The following is an 18,167-nucleotide window of genomic DNA, read 5'->3' as shown; positions in this document are numbered from 1 at the left end:
AAAATATATGCAAATAGCACTAGATTTTTGTGCTTCTCCAACACTTTTTTCATAGACATATAAAGTTTAAGAAGTAAATATTCCATTTTTGATGTTTAATTATATTCTATTGTGAAATAAATTGCGTAGTGATTAATCTTTCACATTTAATTGAAGAAACAGCCTCCTCTGTATTTTCATACTAATTTAGAGACAAAAGAAAATGTATTTTAAGTGATAAAGGCTGAGCATCTACAGTTATTACAGGCAGTAGACTGTGACTTACTGTTATTTACTAAAAGATGGCACTGTCATAAATCCCTTCTGAAATGACTTCTACAATGAAGAAATGAGCAAGGGAACAGAGAGCATTAAGTACCTGGTGTCTGGGGTGGAGGAAAGGAAGAACCATGTATTCATTAAGTTCAAACCCTCCCTGAATCCCAATATTGACATAGAATATGGAGCAAATTCTCTTTATTTGAATTTTAAAAAGGAACATTTTTAAGTGTCGACATTAAGTATAATTGTTCTGGGAATAAACACACTATGTTACAAAGAAAGCATAATAAATTACATAAGGTCATAAAGTCTCAATAGAGAGAAATACTTAGTTTCTCCAAGATATATTCATTTTGTCTCAGTTTAAGAGGTACAAAACTGTCCTTACTAACCTTTAGTTTCTTTTATCCATCATGAATCAAAACGGATTGCAAAGGAAGAAAACTTACTGAAATGTTAAAAAAGCATAAGTGGTACAAAATTACGGAACTATCGAGTTTTCCGAAGACAAAATTCTACTTTACAAAATGCACTGTCTACAGCAATTAAAAATAGAAAATCATATTGCCACATTAAATTATGGAAACAATCCATTTTAAAGAGAAATTTAGCCTTTTCTCATTTAATTGCTATTCATGGTTTGCTAAATAGATTTTCAGAATAAACTGCCAATCTCCTGCTAACCAGGACTGTCTAGTTAAGAATATTCCTAATTACATATGGATTAACTTAATTTTAGAACCCTAAGAATATTCAAATCAAAGCATCACTCAAGTGCAGTGCAAAACAGTTATGGTCCAATTTGCCTCAAGGTATATATAATTTTTTTTTTAAGTTTAAGGAATCATAAAAGAACAAACATTTGGTGTGGGAGTACATCAATGAATAACTACAATAAAAGAGTAAGGGAAGCTATAAACTGTTAGATCTTTTAAATATATGCAAAGTAAAGTTATAGCAATACAGCTTATTTCTTCTTCCAAAGCAGTAAGGGCTGGTCATGCAAATACCATGCAAAGTTCAAATGTCAAAGACACGCACAGCATTGCCTGAAATGGGAGTATTTTTGCTATTTATAAGAATGTTTGACAATCTGATCAAAAGTTTAAAATTTATTCCAACAAATGCCATGACCACGTTAAGAGTAAAGAGGTATCTTATATGGAAGAGATATTTCTTTATAGTTCCATAGTTCCTAGCTGGAATCTTACACATAGTAGATTCTCAATAAATATCTATTATTTCATTTTTTATAAGGAAAATAAAATTGAATTAATGGAATTTCCAAGATAGATGAATTTATAATATGTCAAATAGTTGAATGATCTTTGTTGCTTCAAATTCTTTCTCTAAACTGGCAAGATATGCCTGTGACCAGTAGTCATAATTACTGGCAATATTCTGGTCTGGGTATGAGGGAGGTAAAAAAAGAGGAAAAACTTAAAGGCTTTCCTCTTCTCTAGTTTCACCTAACCACTGAGTATGTTTATGTATATACCTAAGTTGATAAAAATGCACAGTTATCTCTTCATAGCAAAGATGGCACTCCACCAAATGGTTATTATTTTCAAGAAGCCGTCACACAGATTCCACCTTTGAAGTACTATTAGACCTATTATGACTAAAAGGCTGCTATGGCAACTAATTAAAGGGTAATTAATAAAATAATAATTTCATTCCAAGGCAATGGCTACCTCTGGTTTTCATAGAAGTTTGTTTGACATACGGCCAAATGGTCAAGCCCAACCGTGCAACTGCAGCAGTGTTCAACCTCCCTCAGGAGGACAGAAACCTACAATGAAATTACTTCTGCCCAATATACTTACATTTATCTGCCCCTGCACCTGATTTATAACTAAAACAAGCTATGTTGACCTTCCACCAAAATGAAAAACAGGTGCCCATAAGGAACTGAAATGTCTATAGGTAAATCATCAGACTGTTTTCTTTTTCTTTTAGGTCTGACCTTAGTTGAAAGAACAAGATGGTCTTAGTGTTTTCCTAGACAACAGAACATAGTGTAGTATGTTGGCATAATTGGGAGCTAACAGTCAAGAGAAAACCAGGCTAGAATTAGCATGAAGATTCAATTACCCCTTGTTCCCAGAGGCAGTTGTTTACCAGGATTGGTGCTAAGGTTGTGGTCAAAATAGGATGGGAAGATGTGCAGTGCAGCTTGTTTGTTACCTAGCTGATATCCTTGGATGGAACCAAACTTTGGTTTCCACTTTCCACCAGTAAATTGAAACAGAGTTTATTAGATAGTAGCTGATGTAAATTGCTGGATACACATTTTAAGAGTACAGTTGAGCATAAGTATTTTAGATGTATTTATAAAAATTTGTGGTTAAAGATATTGTACACATAATATTTTTTCTGAAGGAATAACGTACATTTTAGATCATATTCATTATTACTTTCTTTCATTTTATAAAGCTAATGACTTTGAATCCCTTATCAATTCCTAATATGGGGTTAATTTTCAAATATTATAAATAATCAATGAACTTACTATAATTTGTTTTCAAAAACCAACAGAAGTAATTTCATTTAGCAATTTAATTAGAAATTGGCTAAAGGAATTTCATTTAGATGTAATTTCTAAAGGCAACCAAATAGGTGTTTTTTAATTTGAAAAATTATTAGCACTCTGATAAGAGTATCAAACAGATGGAAGTGAACACTCAATCTTCACATCTACTATCTTTTTCTATGCAAATGTTTTGAGTAGACATGTAGAATGGGCAGTATCACCTACTTCCCACTTTTTAAGTTTGGGGGAAAGCCAACTGAACATTACACTCATCTCTGTGCCCACCCTTACACAGACCCAAAGGTTCCCTTATCTTCATTTTATTTGTATTTGTATGGACATATATACACTACCGAATGTAAAATAGATAGCTAGTGGGAAGCAGCCTCATAGCACAGGGAGATCAGCTAGGTGGTTTGTGACCACCTAGAGGGGTGGGATAGGGAGGATGGGAGGGAGGGAGACGCAAGAGGGAAGACATATGGGAACATATGTATATGTGTAACTGATTCACTTTGTTATAAAGCAGAAACTAACACACCATTGTAAAGCAATTATACTCCAATAAACATGTTAAAAAAAAAAAACAAGACAAGTTCCAGTATCTCTCTTTTTCAAATTACTTGATCCCCTGCATCAAAGGCCTCATCTGAAGTATGCATTTGCAAAGGCATCATCATCACATCATTGAAAGAAGAAGCCACACTTGAGAGCATGTGTCTTGTAACCTTTTTTTGGATATTAAATAAGACTCTAAATCTGTGCCATACTTTTTGCACAAACTGGCAAGAACTCCCAAGGATGCTCATATTATAAATAAATATTAAATAAGATTTTTGTTATTATTTGCTATCGTTAATCTCACTACAAATTGTATTTAAAGCAAATAGAATATAGCAGTCAAAGCACATCTTCATTAAAGTTATAGTTTTGAAGTGTTACAGTTGTATCTACCTTTATCCTTAGGCTATGCATTCATCTCAATAATATTGGGAACATTTATTCAGTCTAAATATATGAGGCATACTCACATTTGGAAATAAAATCCTTGAGTAGTCATTAAAAAATTAATCCATTTAGCAGTTCAACACCTCAGTGTAATACTTCAGGCAGCTAAGCACAGAGGCTATCATCTGATTCATGGGGCTGGCAAACATTTGGAGATCAAATTGCCAGTAGCATCCTCTCAGTCGCGAAACCAAAAATGTCTCCAGGCATTGTCACGTGTCCCCTGGGGAGCAGAATTACCCCGATCAGGAACCACTGCCACAGAGCAAAGTTCAACCTCCATGTATTGCTTATTTTGCACACATTTTCAACTTAAGGTTAGGTCATTCATTTTCTAAATAATAATATAGGTACGTCTCATAGTTATGTTAGCCACGTTATAGATGATTTGTTTTAAAAAAAAAATGAGACAAAACTTTGGGAGAAAAATTAAGTCAACATGCATTTATTAGTATCAGTTCTGTTCCTACTAAACTTGTTTCATTTGGAGCCCAAAGAGAGCCTTTGGATCAAAAGAGTGCTGTGATTATATTTTTGTACCAACGAAGATCAGTATAATGGTTGAAAAAGCTTTAAGCCATAGTACCCAGAAATGCCAATTAACAGATTGTCCAGTAGACTCCAGGTTCCCAGAGAACAGGGATGGGAACCCTCTTGTTCATCTTAATATCCCCTGAACCCAACATTATACCTTGTACATAGTCAGTGCTCAATAAATACTTCTTTAATAAATGACTGAAATTATGGTTAACCTAGGATAGGTTTTGGACGCTCTATCGCAGGCCTCTGTTTAGACTTGACAGGTATTACATTTTCCTTTAATTAGAGGCATTGATGTGCACCTGACAGTATGCTGACCATATTTATAACTTTAGTGAAACCAGAGGAATAGATAATACGTTACATGAAGAAATATGATCAAAAAGGCTGATTGGATGGGCTGTATCTAATAAGATGAACGGTGAACAATGCCGATGAGGAAAACAAACCATGTAGAGATCGAGTGGCCTGCCCAAGGCCTATCTCAGCTAAGGAAAAGCAGAGCTGGAACTCAAACTCAGGCCTCTTGATACCCACATTTTCCAGGGATGAGTCGATCCTGTCTTTGCTTTGTCTTGGTCAGGGGCACCTGCAATGTCCTATTCTGTTCCATGCATCACGCTCTACCTGCGTCATATCTATCGAAAATAGCCACTGGCCTCTGAGGGGCTCAAAAACATGCCTTTCAGATGAATATAACTACTGTAGCACACCACCTCATCCTTTCAGGAGGAGTACACTATTTTGTTTGAAACGTTGGCAATTTCTAGAGTTGAGACATGTGGCTAATTTAAACGCAAATACCTAAAACACCTTTCAAAGACTAAAATACGTCATTTAAAAAAATTATATGCTTTTTCTATTATCCATGATGTTGCTCCCTTCAAATAGTGCAATGCTATGAGTCAACTTTAAGTAAATAAGCAAAATAGGGTTTTAGGGTTTGGTTTTTTTTTTTTAGATGTCTTTAGACGAAAGCTTGGTATTGGAATTTCAGACACTGTTCTGTAAATTAGAGAATTAGAACTCAGGTCTCCAGGCTGAAAGTACTAGTGTGAAAACGGGACCGTGAATTTCCATAAATTTGGAAATTCTAATGGTCAAGTTATTTGACCCAATTATATCATTAAAGATCAGGCTCTCTTCTGATCACGATTATCCTGTTGGATGATCTTCTGTCTTACAATTATCTTATTGGATATTTCACAAAACCAAACTGATTTTAAAACTACTTCCTCTGCCTTTATTATTTCAGTGCCAAAATGATGCTGAAAAGCTCTAAAGCATTCTGCCAGAGAGCAATGGATTCAGCCCATTTGTAACTCAGATTTACCTGAAGATAACTTCAACTTTGCAAATTAAATCTGGTGACTTCCTGTTCTTAGGAAGTACTGCTTCATGCCCACCATTCCAGACAACAATTGGCTAAAGACTTAAAACACTCTTCTGCATTTGCTTTCTAAACTTATTGCTACCCTAGTGCTTACATGACTTCAGCACTTATTGAAGTCCATAATTCTATATTTATCTTTCTTGCAAAACATCAAGGCCATTGTAGGCGGGGGTCCAAGCACTTATAGAACTTCAAGTGGCATTTTATGCAGCTCTCTTCAGGGTAGCTGTTTTGCCAAAAGGAAGGAGGCTTCACTGAGCCCTGTGGCTTGCAGTGCCAAGAAGAGGATGATCAAAGTCATCTGCTGATAATGAAATAGTCTTGTGCTGTATGTTCACAGCCCAGCAAGGCTCATGCCTAAAATAATTGCCTCTTACCATAACATATTCTCATCAGGGTGTCATTCTACCATGTCAAATTGTGGCTTGAAAAACATTTATATGACTTTGTGAAGTGGAATGGAGATTAGCGCACTGTTTTATTCACAAATTTCCCTGCAGGTTTTTACATTATTCCATAAAGGGAAACTCTTATAAAAAGAGTGTTCTCAATATACTTCATGGTGGGAAATATTCTAAATCAAGAACCAAGACGTCTCCTAAATGAACATGAGTCATGGGAAACATCTCTACAACTCGAAGAATTATGGAACATAGAGAGTGAAACCATGAAACCATGTCTTCAATCATATGTGAGCTACCCAGAATGTAGGATCTGATAGGTTATTCAGGGGATTTGGACAGAAAAAATTAGGAACTGACCTGGGAAGGAGACATCGACAAGCACTGAAGAATGTACCAGGCAAATGCTGCTGCCAGTACCTGACCCTGGACTTCAAGCTCCTTGAGTCAATGTGTGTCAAAAGCCAAGTGGCATCAATCTGTACCCTCATTTACAGTTCTGAGAAGCATAGACGGCCTTAAGTCATGGCACCTTTAGAAGTCACTGGCTAAGGGATCTGAATAAGTGGGCCAGGAGTAAAGGAAGTACAGAGGAGAAAAAGAGTGACTACAAAGGCATGGCCTTATAATATCATAGGGTAGAGAGGAAATGTGTCATTTTAGGAGTTTGTTTCATTATAATATGCAGCCTTCAAGTTAAAAGAGATGTTACCTTCCCTTTCCTATCCCAACCCTACTATTATTCACGTCCTACAGAAGATACCAAAGATAACTCTTGCACCTTTAAGATAAAAGGAAAACTTTCATACATTTGGTGCTGGGTAAAAGAAATATTTAAGCCAAATTAAAGACATCAAAAATAAGTAAGTGCATCAAAAAGTCACAGCCATATTGAACAATAAACAATTTATGGAAGGAGCCCAGAAAAATTGTTTTTTAAAATATTGAAAAGCATAGCTTCTGACAAGTATTCTTTATTTACGAGTGTAAGTAGAATTTTTCAAGGAACACAAAAATGCTAAAATAAAATGCAAGTTTGACACATACATTTCTCTTTGAGGCTTGGCATAAAAGGGAAATCTAGGTAGATATGAGGTTAACTGCATAGTTTAATTCAATGACCATTAGCTACCCTAATTGAGAGAACAGGATGTCAGGATTACGCGAAATTGTAAATGATTCCAAATCATTTATAGTTGACTAAAGAAGAGTTTTTGGCCTTTGACTTGAATACAGGTAAGCCTGGGGATCTAGCAATTCAGTTTTTAAAAAGATAAGGAAATCTCAATAGGAACATTGAAGATGATTTTTTAATGCATTCTTGAAGGAATAAATAAACTCATTTTACTTAAAAAAAAAACAAATAAATAAGCCTATATGGAAAAAAAAAAAAGATAAGGAAATCTCATAAGTGAAGTCTAGATGCCCAAGCTTAGAAACTTCTCTTTTTCCCCCTCCTTTCTTAGCTCAGCTCCTCCCTACTTGTCCTGGGGTGCTTGTGGGCCATACTCACCAGAGCAGAGCTGAGCTTACTTTCTGCTGAGGACGCCAGGTAACTGGATGGTTCGTTGGTTGTATTCTTGCTCTTGCTTCCTATCCCCTTAGAGCTCCCGTGATTTTATAAATGTGTGGGTTGGAGGGCAAGAAATAAGAGGAGGTGCTGAGAGGGTTAACCCAGGAAGTTGCCCCAGTGACACAACCCCAGGTCTGACAGACCCCAGACTCTTTACCGCTATCAAAAACACAAAAACAAAAAACACCATCTCTCTTAAATATTTCTCTGGTTCCAAGGCAAGTTGGAATACAAATTGTTTCAAAAGGATCCCGTGCATGCAAAGTGAATAGCTGTCAACAAAGCTATAATTAAGGAGATGAGATGCTGTCAATAAACTTGAAATAATGATCTTCCTCGGAGCAGCCACAGTATGTCTTATCTCTTCTCTACCCTCTCCTCACATGGCCTCCCTCCAGGATAATCTAGAGTTTTCTCAATAACATTAAGAAGGGGAAACATAGCTTTTTAGAGACTTTGAGAAATTCCATAGACCATGTTTCTCTTCCTTTTCAGATGGACATGTTGCTAACGTTTCCTTAAAATTCACGGTGTATTTTTTAGCCAATTATTATTATTTGTCCTCCCTCCAGTGTTCTATGCATTTAAAGAACCCAATATAGTTTCATTAGCTGATGACTATAGCAATTAAGATACCTCCTGGGTGAAGAGAGTTTTGCCTTTGCAAATTAATTCCACATGTGCTAGTTCATGTTTTCAGCAGCATCTGCCAACAACCCTTCTCTTGGCTACAATTGATTTCATATTATTTATTTCGTCCACTGGAACATTTTAGGTTTCAACAAAAGTTTTTAAATGAAAATACAGAGCTTCCAAGACAAAGAAGTCACTTTCCTTAATCTTCCTTCGGTCCCCTGTTTCTGCCACAGCCTTGCTCGTCACCCCCTCTTCTTGAAGAAACCACATTTTTTGGGACCTATGTCTGATCCTTTTTCCCAAAAGATGACTCAAAACTTATCTTCCTGAAGGAGACCACCATTAGCTATAGATTTTTCTGCCCCACCCCCAAGACTCTGTTGTTCTCCCCTACACCAAATTACATTTCTGCACCACGTGAGATGCTGTTTTTACCAGTGATGGTTCTTGTCTCAGGTGTATATTTTCTCTCCCCCATAAGAGTCATAACCTCTTCAAAGGAGAGATGCGGTATTTTCCTTTTCTACAGCACAGAGCTCCCTGCTCTGAACGGTGAGGGCTCATCAACATCAATGGCCTGGTGCTTTATGATATCCCTGCAACATTTTTTCTTTTCCATCTTGAAACATTCTGCTGTGCCAGCTCGATGCTGGGAATGTTCTAAGTCCACACTCCCCTCAGCTCATTGATCGACACAGCCACAGAAAGATGAGAACTCCAGAGGGTCATTGCCATTTCAGGAAAGGAGGAGCCACAAAGGTAGAAGGTGAGGGGCACAAGAGTACAACTAGCACTAGGAGAGAAAAAGGAAAGTTAGGAAGGGCCTTGAGAAGGAGCAGTAAAGTAGAATTGTGTGGAAAAGGGAAAGTTTTCAACTCTTAAAAAATGCATGTGAATAATTACACTTATGTTTACTCCTTGGAATATAGGTATAGCTTTGTGACATGCTGGTGAAAGAAAACTTATTTTTAAACTGCATGTGGGCTGTGCTTTAAAGGTTGAAGACTGCAAAAGTTGAAACATGTGCTCTTTAGGCTTGGCTGTAAGAAACATCGGAATTACCAGAACAACTAGCCATGGTGTCCATCTCCGAATTCCATGCACCAGGTGGCATTCTGGCAAATATGTTCTCTGTATCCTACCAGGTAAAAAATCTTCTGTTTGACCTTCACGATCTGCCTCCTACGAGCAAATCCAACCCAAATCCAAAATGAGCAGGTGGATTTAGGTCCTGGAGATTGGCACTTCCCAGGGAAAACTAGAGAAATTTATTAACCATTAGCAGTTTGAAATACTCATTTACAAGTACTTCTCTAAATATGTCTTCCCAGGATGAGATATCTGAATATGAGACATCCAGGAAATAGGCTAATTTAGAAGGAATTTGAGTTCATAATGAGTGTTTCCTACAGCTTCTGTAATGACTCCATTCTGTTTTTGACCATGTAAAGAAGTATACCCTTTTCAATGTTGTTAGCATGAACTTTTTAGAGATTCTCTCCTACACAGTACAGTAAGAATAATTTTTCCGTGGATATCTACAGATTCAGCACCTACAGGTTCTGCACCGAGAATCAGAACGTGTTCATTCCAGCCGTACCTCTCCAAACCAAGACTAAAAACCAAATGCAGCAACATCCCAAATAAGACCAAAGTGCTATATAAACTCCTAAATAGCCACATGCATGTGATAAAAGAAAATATCAAAATTGGATGTTTTGATCAATCTCACACTGTAGCTTGCCACAATGTAATCTGGTTTATATCTTCACAAATGAACATGAGCTGATGATTTAAATGGATGACTAGAGAATCAGGGCAAAGGTCACATATCAGACTGCTCAGGCTGCCATAACAAAATAGCATAGGCTGGGGGGTGAAAATGGAAGTCCAAGATCAGGGTGCCAGCAGAGTTGGTGTCTAGTGAGGGCTCTCCCTTGGAGACCTCTTCTTTGTGTGTGCACGCGTGCGCATGCACATGTGTATGTGTCTAGAGACAGAAGTAGAGATAGAGAGAGAGAAGGAGAGAGGAGGGGAGAGGAGAAGAGGGGAGAGGAGGGGAGAGTTCTAGTGTCTCTTCTTATAAGGACACTAATCCTATGGGATTAGGGCTCCACCCTTATGACCTCATTTAACCTAATTACTTCCTTATTCCAAATATAGCCACACTGGGTAGTTAGGGTTTCAACATATGAATCTGAGGCGGACATATACATTCAGTCCTTAAAAGTGACATTTTAACCAATAAAGCTTATTATTGTTTTGTCACATTTAGAGTGACTCAAGCATTAAGGAATCCCTGAACGATATTTGAACCCACTGAGTTTAAATGACTTCCCCAGTGGTCACACAGTAGTTGACTAACCTGAGACTGGATTCCAGGACCACATGCCATTGTTCTTGCCAATACCATTCAGTGCCCCCTCTCCCTTCCCTGCCAAAGTGCCTCTGTACTGCTTAGGTGGCCGCTAAATTTCATGTTGTTTAGCAATGTCTATTGCTGTTAAGTCTTACAAAATATCTGAAGAATCTAGGTTTTTCTCTCCATTCTACTGCTTTATGTTCTATCCCTTGTCATTTTTGTTTAAATTTCTAGCTTAAAATTATTAGTGGTCTCCATGCCTCTATTCTCATCTTCTAGCAGGCCATTTAACTTTCTAACAAGACTGTACTCCCTTCAATAATCCCCTTGGTTCTAGAGCTGGACTCCCAGGCGTCTCAAGCTGATATGTCAAGGTAGCTATGGAGTGGACAACTGAAGCTTGTTGTGCATTGGAAAGAGAAAGGGTGCAGTGTGAAGGCCCAAGGCCATTGCTGTAAATAGTATTTAGGGTAATATCTGCTAGGTGCTATAACAAAAACACCAAATGTTAGTGATTTAACACAGTAATAGTCTATTTCTTACTCACATCACAGTTCAATTTCATGTCAGGTGGACCTTCTGAACTTTCTCTCCAAGCAGTGACTCAGAAACTCAGGCTGATTCCACCTTGTAGCTCTGCCTCACCTAGGGGGCAGAGAATTTTGCCCAAAGTTAGCAGAGAGGCAAAGACAAAGTGTGAAGGATGTTTCAGAATGTTTTCTAGTTAGTAACGAAAATGGTAATGCCACTTCCAGCTGCCTTTCTTTGGCCAGAACCCTGCCACATGACCCAAAGATAACAGGGAGACTGGGAAATGTACTCTTTCTGTGTGCCCAGGAAGAGGAAATGGGACTCATTAGCACCTGGTCAGTCTCTGATGTAGCTCACAACCCTTTCTTTACTACTAAGAAGGATTTTGGTGTTTGGGTGAACTCCCTGATTTGGTGGCATAGCAGAGGGGTAGTAATTGTCAGTAATTCCATGTTACCTATACCATGAAATGCAAATTCCTTGATGACTCTCAGAAGACACAACATAGCAATGCTGTGTAATATTAAGTGCATTGTCTCAGGAATCAGACAATCTGGGTACAGCTGATGATCCTGGTTCCAGGATCATACATCGAGAACCACTGACCACAACCCATCCCACATTCTGTGAACGGGGGTGTCCATCTCTCCATCTGATGATAAGCTCCTGCAGCATTGGTTGGAGGATTAGTCAATAGCGTTGGAGTCTGGTTGCTTTAAATCACTGTTCCTGACTCTCCCTGAACAAGTTACTTAAATTCCTGGACAAGTTAACTTCATCTTTCTAAGCAAGCTCACTCATTTGAAAACTGGGAGTAATAATGCCAATCTCAAAGGAATAATATTGAATTATCTATATAAAGTATTTGCACCTTCACTAAAACACAGGAAACACAATAAATGCTAACTGCAAATATTATCAGAAGAACATAGGGACTATGTGTAGTTTGCCTCTATACAATATCTAGCCAACAAAAATAGTATATCTTTCCATTTGTTTGTGTCATCTTTGATTTCTTTCATCAGCATCTTATAATTTTCATCTTTTGTTTCCTTAGGTAGGTTTATTCCTAGGTATTTTATTCTTTTTGATGTGATGGTAAATGGGATTGTTTCTTTACTTTCTCTTTCTGATCTTTCATTGTTAGTGTATAGAAATACAACAGATTTCTGTGTATTAATTTTGTACCCTGCACTTTTACCAAATTCATGGATGAGGTCTAGTAGTTTTCTGGTAGCATCTTTAGGATTTTCTATGTCTGGTATCATGTTATCTGCAAACAGTGACAGTTTTACTTCTTTTCCAATTTAGATTCCTTTTATTTCTTTTTCTTCTCTGATTGCCATGGTTAGGACTTCCAAAATTATGTTGAATAAGAGTGGCAAGAGTGGACATCCTTGTCCTGTTCCCAATCTTAGAGGAAATTCTTTCAGTTTTTCACCATTGGGTATGATGTTACCTATACATTTGTCATATATGGCCTTTATTATGTTGAGGTATGTTCCCTCTATTCCCACTTTCTGGAGAGTTTTTATGATAAATGGGTGTTGAATTTTGTCAAAAGCTTTTTCTGCAACTATTGAGGTGATCATATGGTTTTTATTCTTCAATTTGTTGATGTGGTGTATCACACTGATTGATTTGCAGATATTGAAAACTCCTTGGATTTTTATTATCCTTGGATAATCCCATTTGATCATGGTGTATGATCCTTTTAGTGTATTGTTGGATTCAGATTGCTAGTATTTTGTTGAGGATTTTTGCATCTATGTTCAGCAGTGATATGGGTCTGTAATTTTCTTTTATTGTGGTGTCTTTGTCTGTTTTTGAAGAATCAATATTGTCAGAATGACTATACTGCCCAAGGCAATCTACAGACTCAATGCAATCCCTATCAAACTACCAATGGCATTTTTCACAGAACTAGAAGAAAAAAATCTTAAAATTTGTATGGAGACACAAAAGACCCTGAATAGCCAAAGCAATCTTGAGAAAGAAAAATGGAACTGGAGGAATCAGGCTGTCTGACTTCAGACTATACTACAAGGCTACAGTCATCAAGACAGTATGGTACTGACACAAAAACAGAAATATAGATCAATGGAACAGGATAGAAAGCCCAGAAATAAACCCATGAACCTGTGGTCAATTAATCTGTGACAAAGGAGGCAAGACTACAATGGAGGAAAGACAGTCTTTTCAATAAATGGTGCTGGGAAAACTGGACAGTTACATGTAAAAAAAAATGAGATTAGAACATTCTTTAACACCATACACAAAAATAAACTCAAAATGGACTAAAGACCTAAATGTAAGACCAGATATTGTAAAACTCTTGGAGGAAAACATAGGCAGGACACTCTTTGACATAAATCGCAGCAATATCTTTTCCAAGCTGTCTCCTAGAGTAATGGAAATAAAAACAAAAATAAATGAATGGGACCTAATTAAACCCAAAATCTTTTTCACAGAAAAGGAAACCACAAGCAAAACAAACAGACAACCCACAGAATGGGAGAAAATATTTGCAAACAATGCAACCGACAAGGGATTAGTCTCCAAAATTTACGAACAGCTCATGTGACTCAACATCAAAAAAACAAACAAACAATGCAATCAAAAAATGGGCAGAAGACCTAAACAGACATTTCTCCAAAGAAGACATACAGATGGCCAAGAGGCACATGAAAAGATGCTCAACATCTCTAAGTATTAGAGAAATGCAAATCAAAACTGCAATGAGATATCACCTCACACCATTCAGAATGGCCATCATCAAAAAATCTACAAATGCTGGAGAGGGTGTGGAGAGAAGGGAACCCTTCTACTCTGTTGGTGGGAATGTAAATTGGTACAGCCACTATGGAGAACAGTATGGAAGTTCCTTAAGCAACTAAAAATAGAGCTACCATATGATCTGGCAATCCCACTCCTAGGCATATATCTGGAGAAAAACATGGTTCAAAAAGATACATGCACCCCAGTCTTCATTGCAGCACTATTTACAATAGCCAAGACATGGAAGTAACCTAAATGTCCATCAACAGATGAATGGATAAAAAAGATGTGGTACATATACACAATGGAATATTACTCAGCCATTAAAAAGAATGAAATAACGCCGTTTGCAGCAACGTGGATGGACATGGAGATTATCATAGTAAATGAAATAAGCCAGATAGAAAGACAGATATCATATGATACCGCTTATATGAGGAATCTTTAAAAAAGATACAAATGAACTTATTTACAAAACAGAAACAGACTCACAGACTTAGAGAAGGAACTTATGGTTACTAGGGGGAAGGGTGCGGGGGAGGGATAGATTGGGATTTTGGGATTGACATGTACACACTGCTATATTTAAAACAGATTACCCATAGCACAGGGAGCTCTGCTCAATTTTCTGTAATAACCTAAATGGGAAAAGAATTTGAAAAAGAATAGATACATGTATATGTATAACTGAATCACTTTGCTGTACACCTGAAACTAACACAATGTTGTTAATCAACTATGCTCCAATATAATATAAAAATTGCTTTAGAAAACTGCAAAATTAAATTTTTAAAAAATGATTTTTTAGGTTGTATGGGGTAGTTTAAAAAGCAGCAGTTTTGGAATGCCTAAATCTACGTACAAGCTGTGGACTTTGGCCAAGTAACTTGACATATCTTTCTTTAAAATATATTCCTATTATCTATGTCACAAGATTGAGGTCATGACTACCTACGTCATGAGATAACACATAGAAGCTTCTTAGCATAGTTCCTGTAACGCAGTTGGTGCTCAATGCAGTTACCAAGTTCCGCTCAAAATGATTCTACAATGGAAAGTAATGTTTCAAACTATGTGAGTGAGAAAAAGCAATCTTAGAAAGACATATTTTGGGAGAATTAAATGATTATCATTTCAATCAGATGCTTATACGGGTGATTTTTTTATCTTTGACCTTCAATCCCATCTGAGAACAGCTTCTCAATACTTTTATTCCAATGATAATCACTGTGTAAAAACTCAACATCTCTTCATTCGGGAACTTACAGTACCCATCTTAATAAACCACAATGAACTGAAGACCTGAAGAATAACTGGATAAACAGGCCTCTCTCTCCAGCTGTCAACTCTGTTTGTGATAGCAACTGGTATTTCATTGTAAAAGATGCTAATTTCAATTTGAGCTGTGGCAGTGTTGAGAGAAGCATAAAAGGAATTCTTGATTATCTATATCAGTAACTGTGGTCCCTGGGGATACACCTGGAAACTTCAGATCACATATGGCGAGAGTGCTGTGATAAAATATGCATCAGTGGAGCTTCACGATTTATGATAATAAAGAAATGGATAGTTTTGTCCTCTGTGATAACCATTTGTGTCTGGTATTTCTCTCTTTTTACTATTTCTGGAGGCTTTATAAATGACACTTGTTGTACTAATTATTACATCATTCCGTACCTGGACCACCATTTCATTTCTGTAACTGCCCTGTCAAATTCCTGGGGGCTTATCGTAATACTGTTTCAATAATAATGATTTTCCCAATCTAAATTTAAGAAATAGTAATTACCTTAGCTGCTGGACTGCATTAGCTGCCTCTCAGTTAAACAAACACTAATTATTATTTCAACTTAAATATCACTGTTTATTAGCATTAGCCAGACTACAGAGGAGAAGAGGGAGGTAGAAGTTCTCAGAGATGCATAGCATCATGGGGGAAAATGGGTGTAGGGGTGAAATCAGGGTAACCACTATCTTTTCTTGGGAATAAAGAATAAAAATGCTTTATTTTAAAATTATGTTCTTCCTATTTTGGGGGACAGGGGGTGTTGCAATGTCCTTTCCTATCTTAAATAGTGATAATACCACATGCTTAGGTTGGGAAGAGTGTTTAATATCCTTACTTGGCAAAATTAAAACTTTGCAACTCTAACTCCTCCCTTTATTGGTTTTGACCAGCCCTTGAAATCTCAAAATCTGGAAGCCAAATGGACTCTTCCCTATAACATCCCAGCACAGAGTCTTCGGTGGCCAAGGGCTTACTCACCATTTTACAAGTTATCTGTTCCATTCATAGAAGTGCTCATTATTTACTCATTTTATTGATCCAAAATCTACCTTCATATTCCACAACCCTATCTCAGTCCTCCCATGCTACACAGAATAATTCTCATCCCTTTTGCTATAACAGCTCTTCAAATACATAAAGAGAGCAGCATGGTCTCCCAGTTGGCCTCCACTGAAGTAACCCTCATCTGCTGCCCATGGTTTTTACTCCATGGCTTTCTCACTTCCAGTCACCTCCACGATGTGTGCCTCTACAAAAGAAGGGTCTGATACATCAATTTAGAAACTTAGAAACATTCAATTGTCTAGAGAACAAAGCCCAACGTGTTTAGAGCAGCATTAGCATCTCCACCATCTGCTTCCAAACAAGCTTTCTCTCCCACAGCGTTCTCTATTGTACAACACACACCAGTACAAATCCTCTCTCCATTCCCATACTCTTTCTGACCCTGGGCCTTTTCTCATCGAAATGCTCATCTCTGTCTCTTTGACTACTTTTCAAAGCTCACCTCTTCCACAAAACCTTTTCAAATCCATAGGTTGGTATTCACTTCTCCATCCCCCGGGTTCCCTTAAAATGGACATTGTATTGCAATACCATCACTAATGATTTTTTTACTTGTGTTCCTATTGGTTTCAGTAGGACATTACAAGATTTATAATTGTACAGACAACCTTACTTGCTTTTGAATACCCTATAGTGTCTACCACAGTGCTTTGCACATGGTTTAATGTTCATTAAAACTGTGTTCAGTTGAATTAAATGGTCCCTCAAACGCACATAAACTATCAAAAACCCTTTAGCCACTAGTCTCCAGTTTTCCAACCACAACCCCCATTAGATCTCTCTTGATCCTGACCTATTCTGTCCAATACAGGAGCCACCAGACATGTGGCTATTCAATTTTAAACTCGCATCAATGAAAGTTAAATGAAATTAAACTTCAATTCCTCAGTCTTACTAGGCACATTCCAGAGCTCAGTAGCCACATGTGCCTCGTAACTACCATACTGGACAGCACAGATTTGGAACATTTCCATCACTGCAGACAGTTCTGTTGGAGAGTGCAGGTCTAGACACCATTCCTTGCTGTGTGATTAGCCACATCACACTGTTGGCAAACAGCATGCGAGCCTCTGGCTAATTAGAATCCCCAGATCTTTTTTTAATGAACAGCTTTTAAGTTAAGGTCCCTTCATATTGTACTTAGATGATTACTTTTAGGGATCTAAAGGCAACCCCCTTCCCCTCATTAAACTCTAATACATTTTATATCTTCTGTTTTATCCCATCCATCTAGCTTATCGAGATATTCAGTTTTTAACTCTGGCATCTTTTGAGATATCCTATCCTAGGTTTGAGTCACCTGCACATCTTTAAGTACTCCTGATTTAAGTGTTGTCTATAAATTGAGTGACTATATAATTTGTCAACCAAACCAGGACACTTTTCAGAGTGAAATGGAATGCTATAAAAATTATGCTGAGGCACAAGTATTAACTGGGACTATCCAAGGCTCCCCAGGATGGATAGAAGTTTGTCCATAAAAGATCATATCCAGAACTATTGCCCCATCACTAGAGAACGTCCCCCAGATTGACTGAGCTATTTTCAAAAATCCAGTAATATGCTGACTAAATTTTATATAATTTCAGACCATATTACTCCATTTAATTCACGAGGCTATCATGAGAAGCAACAAATATCTTACTTAAGTTCAAAGCATCTTACTGTTTTCAGCACTCAATAAATAGACCAATACAGCAGTTTTTTATTTCAGAAAAAGAAAACACAATACAAATGGAAATAAAATTTATGTATACATTATATAAATATGAGCAGAATAAATGAGTTTACAAAATTT

At 37.2% G+C, this 18,167-nt stretch overlaps 1 long non-coding RNA gene across 1 annotated transcript in view; it reads right to left on the bottom strand.

Annotated features, from left to right (window-relative positions):
* The window catches only part of LOC307197324, a 202,818-nt gene that overhangs the window by 2,116 nt on the left and 182,535 nt on the right, over positions 1–18,167 (bottom strand). Inside the window, exon 3 of the long non-coding RNA XR_013831367.1 lies at positions 3,826–4,025. This is a non-coding gene — a long non-coding RNA (uncharacterized lncRNA). The remainder of the gene's footprint in view (positions 1–3,825; positions 4,026–18,167) is intronic.

This window comes from Stenella coeruleoalba, assembly GCF_951394435.1.
Source record: "Stenella coeruleoalba genome assembly, chromosome: 14".
Classification (NCBI taxonomy): Eukaryota; Metazoa; Chordata; class Mammalia; order Artiodactyla; family Delphinidae; genus Stenella; species Stenella coeruleoalba.
The sequence above is the reverse complement of the archived record's forward strand: the minus strand, read 5'-3'. Positions and strand labels throughout refer to the sequence as shown.